This window comes from Tarenaya hassleriana, unplaced genomic scaffold (genome assembly GCF_000463585.1).
Source record: "Tarenaya hassleriana unplaced genomic scaffold, ASM46358v1 Cleome3, whole genome shotgun sequence".
NCBI classification, from domain to species: Eukaryota; Viridiplantae; Streptophyta; class Magnoliopsida; order Brassicales; family Cleomaceae; genus Tarenaya; species Tarenaya hassleriana.
Window position 1 is genome coordinate 7323183 of NW_010966177.1, and position 8757 is coordinate 7331939.

Sequence of the window (8757 nt, forward strand, 5' to 3'; positions counted from 1 at the left end):
CTGAGTCAAGTTTCTGAAAGAAGTCACTCGTGCTTGTTGTGGTCCGATCAATCTCAAGTGTATGGGAGATAGACTCATGTTCCGTTTCTCCTTCATTTAGCAATCGAGTAATCTCCCAAATCGCCTCCCAATTATTATAGATGTTCTCGTCACCTGTAATCATAGTAAGGGGGAGAGCAAACTAGTGTAGATGGTTAGAAAACAAAAACTATACATAGGACTCAACTCAAATCTATACACAAAAAGACTCAAAAAAGACACGACTCAATATATACACAAGCAAGATCTAGAATCGATAAAGACCTAGAAATAGGCTAACCAGTCCCCGGCAACGGCGCCAAAAACTTGATACGTGTGTATCGAGTCTAAAATATATAACCTGATTCACAACTCACCGCAAGGATACGGATCGTCGTAACACGGGGTCGGACACGAGGACCGGTTGCTAAATCCAAATCTAGATCGAAAATAGATCAAAGCAAGCAAGCAAGTGATGGTGGAAATATGTAGAATCAATGGTAAGCAATATAAGAAAGTAAATAAAAACAAGTGACCTATCAAACAAGGATGACTACGGGTGTCGGGATCGTATTCGCGTGTATGGGTATTTACTAAGCATGCATGAATAACGATTATGACTTGTATTCGGGAATCATCAAGCAAGAAAGATAGAGAATTCACCTCTCGGTCTACTAACTCACTATCTACAGAGTAACTCGTCAATCTCTCGATCTATTCAAGTTAACCCTAGATGCATGAAGAACGCTATCATCAACCCTAGATCGATTAAACCATATCTCTATGTGAATAATACGATCTATCCTATTGATTTTGATCCGAAACAAACCCATATCTCTATGTGGTTCAGAATCCAAGATAATTGATCAAGGGGTTAGCAAACATCAATCCAATAAAAGTGCAAATCAATAGAACCGAATCAAATCAAAACCGAAATCCAAGTTAGGGTTCAAACATACCCAAAACACATACGAATCCCTAACCCATAGTCGTGGATCTACTCACGGTTCATAGAAAACAATAGAAAGAACAGAGAAGAAGAGATAAAAGAAGGGATAGAAAAGCTCATGTTGATGTCTAGTCTTCACGATCGAATCCTCCTTCTTCTTCCCGAAATCCCGTGAACTTCTATTCTTCTCTCACCAAAAGCTCTCCAAAAGTATGTATCTAAGTGTTCTCTCTCCGGTTCCCCCCTTCTAGGACGTGGTTAGGGCTCTTTTTATAACCCTAGGGTGGCTCCCAAGAGTTCTAATCCCATTCCAATGCTGAAAATCGCGAATTAGGGTTTCTGGTTGGATCCGGACCGATTCCAGGTGGATCCGGACCGGATCCAGATTCCTGGGGTCGAATTCTGCGTCCTTGATCCGGACCGATTCCAGCCGGAATCGGCCCTGCACCGGCAGTTCTCTGGTCTTCACGAATTCGCTCATAACTCTCTGCTCCGGTGTCGGATTTACGCGATTTTGGTGTCCACGTGAAGCTCTTGAAGTGATCTTTCCAATGGTATAAGTCTCGCATGATTTGGACCTCTGTAGAGAAAGTTATTGCTGTCGCAACATGAGTACCTCATCCGGACTTCTCCTTTAACGCTCCAATTAGCTCCTTTTCGAGTCCAATCATCTCCGAATCCTGTAACTCTGCAAAACTAGAGCACAACCGGGTTTTGTATCCTAACACGCCTAGAATGCCTATGAATGCATCTGATTATCCTATAAAACCTAGACAAACTCTCATCAAAATATAGAGAAGAATAGGAGTTATCAGGCGTCGCTGTCGGCTGCATACCTCGCATCATAGCGGCGATGAAACTCCATGGCGTACTGCGTCATCTGATGCTGCTGCTCGCAGAACTGCCTCTGAGCGTCGAACTCCGTCCGTATCAGATCTCCAAAAGACTGGAGCTGAGCGCCGAACCCGTGCATGGTCGTCTCCATACTCTGCATCCTCTGGCTGAGCATGTCAATCTGGGCAGAGTAGTCGGGAAATGAGTGGGAGCTCGGATCCGGCGGTAGTGAGGGAGGCATGTCGAAAGAGAAGTCCTCTGAAGGAAGAGGGTAGGACTGAGGAGCCCGAGAGGAGGAGGGTTGGTCAGCATCTGGCATGGCAGCATCGTCAGTAGGGACATCGTCAAAGGGGGCTCAGAAGAGGAGACCGGTTGGAGTGATCGGTGGTAGATGAGGACAAGGCAGGCGTACGCGCTGGCGGTTACCTTGATGGTCTAGATAGTTCCATTGCCAGTGTACCGGTCGCTCGGAGAGGTGAAATTTCTGGACCAACGCAACAATATCCAGGAGAATATGGCCCGGGATCACATCGTCGGAATAGATCCGACATTAATGCCCACGCGACGAGCAATCATGGTGATGATGCCGCCGACGCAAGTCTTAACGTCGATCGGATTTCCTGGTTGAGCGAAAGTCTCGAGATGCATCGCCATACGAGAAGCAAGACATACTTCCTCCATTCCCCAGGTGTCGCCGTCGAAGGAAACCAAGTTCCTGATGATTCATCGTGCCGCCGGCAGCTCGGGCGAGGAGGCAACTGGTAAGGAATTGATGAAAATACCGAGCCACTGGGTGGCGGATCCAAGTCGCCTTTGCAGTTCGACTCTCGTATGAACGAGCTGCGATAGCTTGCCAAAAGGCTTCCTGACGCTGAGGTAGAAAGAGAGAGAGCTTCGAAGATGTACCTGGTGCGATGCCGAGGATATCGGCGAACTGACGCATTGAGAGGCGGTACTCGTTATTCCGCATCCAAAATTCCATGTAGGCATTCGCTGTACTGCCATCGCTCGGAAAATAGCACTGGATGGTAGAGAGGAATTCCAAAGTCAAAGTTTTGAAACTCTTCTCATGTACCGTCAGAAAGCTCGACCACCCGAGCCTATCAAAGATGCGAACCAACTCGTCGTGGATTCCGATGCGATCGAGATCGTCACCGAAAAACTTGGTCGGTTGTAAGCCTTGCTGTTCGAGTTTGAGATAGACGGTCTTGGAGGTGTTGTCCCGGTGATGGATCCGAAGGACGCCTGGTTCAGGTCGGATTGGCGTGAGGTCAGTAAGCTCCATGATAGCGCCTCGGCGAGGGGCCCAAGGTTCATTGTCCCGGAGTGTGCGGCTGTACCGACGCTTCAGACCTCTTTCAGGGCGGCCTTCGATCCGGCCTCGCTCAGCCATAGTCGGGGTGAGGGCGGAAGAGATGGGGATACGACGGCGAGGGAAAGTGAGGCGGTGGAAAGGGGAGAGTGAGGCGGCGGCGAGGGGAAAGTGAAGCGACGGCGAGGGGAGAGTGAGGCGGTGGAAAGGGGAGAGCGAGGCGGTGGGCGACGCGGGTGATGGGAGAAGCGGCGCTGTTGGTGGCCGTATGGCGGTAGAAGACGAGGCGAGAACGGCGGTGGTGGGGCGCGGTGGCAGCTGCGAGGAGATGACACGGCCGAGTCCTGCGAAAACAGAATAAAAAGGCCAAAAATATGACAACACGGTCCGTGCAGATCGAGCACGGTCGTGTTGAAGAAGAACACGGGTCGTGCAAAGTCTCTGTCAAAAGTTCGCAAAACGAACACGGCCGTGTTGAAGTAGAACACGGACCGTGCAAATTCTCTGTCAAAAGTTTGCAAAAGCGAACACGGCTGTGTTGAAGTAGAACACGGACCGTGTAAATTCTCTGTCAAAAGTTTGCAAAAGCGAACACGGCCGTGTTGAGTCAGAACACGGGCCGTGCAAAATTTCTGTCAAAAATTCGCAAAAACGAACACGGCCGTGTTCAAATCAACACGGGTTGTGCAGACTCTCTGTGAAAATCGAAAAATAGTTAACATGGCTGAGTTACAGGCAACACGGGCCGTGCTGAATTTCGGCCAAAAAGAAAGATGAATAGTCCGGTGATCCGTGAGACCTGAAATAGTCAGAAATGACCACGAGAGAAGATATAGCAATGAGCGGGTAGAGAGAATAAATAGAAAAGAAAGAGAATAATAAAACGAAACTAATATATAGTAAGGATACGGGGCCGGGTTACCTCCCGACAAGTGCTTGTTTTAGGTCGTTAGCTGGACCTGGCAAGGGTTCATTGCTCTGCGGGATCAGAGAGGGCGATGGCTCCTCTCGCATCCGATGGAAAAGCAGGGTTGTAGAGCTTCAGACGTTGAGCGTTAGTTTTGAATGAGCTTTCGGAATGATCCCATAGTTCGATGGCACCGCTTGGTGATACAGATTTGATCTTGAATGGGCCAGACCACCGGGATTTCAACTTTCCTGGAAAAAGTCGCAATCGTGAGTTAAACAAAAGGACAAGATCATTTACCTGGAAGTGATGCTGGAGGATGTGCTTGTCGTGCCATTTCTCCGTCCGCTCTTTGTAGATTTTAGCGTTTTCATACGCATCAAGACGTATTTCCTCAAGATGATGGAGCGAGAGAACCCGTTTCTCGGCTGCAGATTTGATGTCATAGTTCAATTGCTTAATGACCCAGTAAGCTTTGTGCTCTAATTCTACGGGGAGATGGCATGCCTTGCCGTAGACGAGTTGGAACGGTGTCATCCCGATGGGGGTTTTGAATGCCGTGCGATAAGCCCAGACGGCATCATCGAGTTTGAGAGCCTAATCTTTTCGGGATTTGGATACCGTCTTCTCGAGTATGGTAATCTTTTCGGGATTTGGATACCGTCTTCTCGAGTATAGACTTGATCTCGCGGTTTGAAACTTCCACCATTCCACTGGTCTGAGGGTGATAAGGCGTTGTAATCTTGTGTTTGACACTATATTTGAGCAGGAGGGCCTTGATCGTGCGGTTGATGAAGTGCGATCCCCCATCGTTGATGATGACACGGGGAACACCGAATCGTGGGAAGATCGTGCGTTTGAGCATGCGCACCACGGTTTTGTTGTCGTTCGTGGGACTTGCCAGGACTTCCACCCATTTGGTCACATAGTCAACTGCAACCATAATGTATACATTTCCGCAAGAAGAGGGGAAAGACCCCATAAAATCTATGCCCCAAACATCGAATGGTTCTACCTCAAGAATATATTGTTGGGGCATTTCATGACGACGAGATATATTACCCGTACGCTGGCAAACGTCACATGAAGAGACAAACCTATGGACATCTTTGAAGAGCGTGGGCCAATAGAAACCAACCTGAAGAATTTTTGTCTCGGTTTTTGACGTCCCGAAGTGACCTGCGTAGTCAGAAGAATGACAATGGAAAATAACACTGAAGATCTCACCTTCAGGGATGCAGCGGCGGAATAGACCGTCGGTACCTCTCTTGAAGAGGAAAGGATCGTCCCAGAAATAGTCCTTAACGTCGTGGAGAAATTTCTTCCTAGCATTGTAACTTAGATCTGGTGAAGGATTTCACTTACCAGGTAATTGACGTAATCAGCATACCACGGAGCCTCTGGGAGAGTAGAGATGGCAAAGACATGTTCATCGCGAAGATTGTTATCAATGGGAAGTTGCTCTTGAAGTTCAAGGCGGGACAAATGATCAGCGACTCCATTCTCGGCTTCTTTCTTGTCTCGGATCTCAAGGTCAAACTCTTGCAGAAGTAGTATCCAACGGATGAGGCGTGGTTTAGCGTCATTCTTGAAGAGCAAATATCGCAGAGCGGCGTGATCGGTGTAGACTATGACTTTGGAGCTGACAAGGTAGGACCTGAATTTTTCGAAAGCAAAGACAACGGCAAGCAGTTCTTTCTCAGTTGTAGTGTAGTTTACATGGGCATCATCCAAAGTTCTGCTGGCATAGTAGATCGCGTGAAGCACTTTATTCTGTCGTTGTCCAAGCACGGCACCGACGGCATAATCGCTGGCGTCGCACATAATTTCGAAGGGCAGATTCCAATCTGGTGGTTGAATGATGGGCGGGAAAATCAGCGCCTTTTTTAGCGTCTCAAAAGCTGCAAGGCAATCATTAGTAAAAACGAAAGGGACATTCTTACAGAGGAGATCGGTAAGAGGTTTGGTGATTTTGGAGAAATCCTTGATGAAACGACGATAGAAATCGGCATGACCAAGGAAACTACGGATGACCTTAACATTGTGCGGGGGCGGTGATTTCTCGATCACCTCGATTTTAGCCCTATCAACCTCGATGCCTTTGTCGGAGATTTTGTGTCCGAGAACGATGCCTTCTTGTACCATGAAATGGCACTTCTCCCAATTGAACACTAGATTGGCCTGCAAACATCTATCCAAAACTTTACGAAGATTAGTCAAACAAACATCGAAGAAAGGTCTGTGGACAGAAAAATCGTCCATGAACACTTCCATCGAATCTTCAATAATGTCAGAGAAGATCGTCATCATGCATCTTTGAAAAGTAGCGGGGGCATTGCAAAGCCCAAATGACATGCGCTGATAGGCGAAGGTCCCGTAAGGACAAGTGAAAGTTGTCTTCTCCTGATCATTGGGGTGAATAGGGATTTGAAAGAATCCCGAGTAGCCGTCAAGAAAACAAAAATAGGAATGAAGAGCAAGACGTTCAAACATTTGATCAATGAAAGGTAAAGGGAAGTGATCTTTGCGAGTGTTCGCATTTAGCTTCCTGTAATCAATGCACATACGCCAGCCTGTTACTGTTCTTGTCGGAATCAGCTCATTTTTGTCGTTTTTGATCACCGTCATACCGCCTTTCTTTGGGACGACTTGAACCGGACTTACCCAAGGGCTGTCGGATATAGGGTAAATGATACCTGCATCCAGAAGTTTTAGTACCTCTTTCTTGACGACTTCTTTCATCGATGGATTGAGTCGGCGTTGATGTTCGATGGATGATTTGGAATCGTCCTCCAGATGAATTCGATGCATGCATAATGAAGGGTTGAGACCTTTGATATCATCTAGAGTGTATCCAATAGCCTTCCGGTACTCTCGCAATATGGTGAGGAGACGCTCGAACTGTAGATCATCCAAGGAAGCATTGACAATAACAGGATAAGTGGAATCGAGACTGAGAAATGCATACCTGAGTCCAATGGGCAAGGGTTTTAGTTCAAGTTTCGGAGCTATTGCAGGGTCCCAGTCAGGTAGATGATGCATGGGGGTTGATTTGGCGGCGAAGACGGGCAACGGTTCGAACAAAGGAACAGACTGGAGATGAATCCGAGACTCGACACGGTCCGAGTTCACACTCAACACGGTCGTGTCGAGTTGTGCATGGGCTGGTCCAGAATGATGCACGGGCGTGTCTTGTTTCGCAAAATTGTTCAGACATTTGACACGGTCCGTGTCGAATGACGACACAGCCGTGTTGCATGAAACACAGACTGAGCTTGTGGTAAACACGGGCGTGTCTCGTTCGATGTTTTTCAGCAGAATATCGACACGGTCCGTGTCGAATGACGACACGGCCGTGTTGCATGGCATTTCGTCTAAACTGTCCAAGAATGATGTGTATGCGTGAATTTGAGGTTCCGTAGAGGTACTGCAGCCCTGTTCAGAAAGAAGAGCAATAGAGAGGGCATCGAAATCACGAAATTCAAAGAGTACCTCATCGGCTAAAGCATCCATCAAGTCGATGTAACATATAGAGTCCACTGTAGATGGTTGCTTGAAATTCTGGTCGAGCGTGAATTCCACTGTTTCGTCGCCGATCTTGAGCGTCAGTCGGCCAGCACGAACGTGGACAATGGCATCTGCAGTGTTTAAGAATGGCCGCCCTAGAATAATCGGAATTTTGGCGTCTTCGTCCATGTCAAGCACAACGAAATCGACCGGTACGTAGTAATCGCCTATTTTCAGCGGAACGTCCTCGAGAATATCCAGAGGGTATTTGATAGAACGATCAGCTAGTTGAAGAGCCATGCGAGTCGGTTTGAGTTCTCCTACGTTGAGTTTCTTGTAGATGGAGAGTGGTAGGAGACTTACACTGGCACCTAAATCACAAAGAGCACGATCTATAGAAACATTTCCCAATTTGCAGGGAATCAAGAAGCTACCTGGATCTGACATTTTCGGTGGCAGATCGTGTTGAAGAATGGCGCTGCACTCAGGATTAAGCGTGATGGTTTCCTTCTCGATGGCGCGCTTCTTTGTGAGAATGTCCTTCAGGAATTTGGCATAGGATGGCATCTGAGTGATAATCTCGTGGAACGGCATAGTGATTTCCAACTTATGCCCATGTCAGCAAATCGAGCAAATTGGGTGTCTTCTTTAGTTTTCCTGAGTCGTTGAGGGAAAGGAACTGGAGGCGGACGTGGCGGCGATGGAATGTATACGTCGCGTTCTTCATCACCCAAGAACTCTGTCGATTTTTCAACAACTATGGGGTTAGGAAGAGATGTAGGGACAGAGTTAGAGCACTGACCTTTTTCCGTAGATGTGATGACAGGGTTAGCGAGCTCTTTGCCACTGCGCAAGGATACAGCGTTACAGTGCTCTCGGGGGTTTGCTTCCGGGTTCCCAGGAAGTGATCCCTGAGGTCGCGAAGGGACAGAGGCAGCAAGTTGCGCTATCTGGTTATCGACTAGCTTGAGATGGGCGTCGGTCTTCTACTGATGTTCTCGCATCTCGGTGCGAATGGCTTCTTGACCCTGCATAAGTTGTGCAAGCATAGATTTGATGTCAGAGTCAAGACTTACCTGTGATTGAAATGGAGGCAGGCCGAAGTTTTGCTGAGGCTGACGGGGAGCTCGGTAGTGTTGAGGGGTTGGATTCTGATGCTGGTAGGCATTTCGGGGTTGAGATTGATTTCCTTGAGAGGAGCCCGGGATAGATGAACCTCCGAAATTGTTG

The 8757-nt window shown here is 47.7% G+C and overlaps 1 pseudogene; it reads right to left on the reverse strand.

Moving 5' to 3' along the window:
* Positions 1–4083: 4083 nt before the first annotated feature.
* LOC104820195 lies at positions 4084–8094 on the reverse strand (annotated as a pseudogene).
* Positions 8095–8757: the final 663 nt, after the last annotated feature.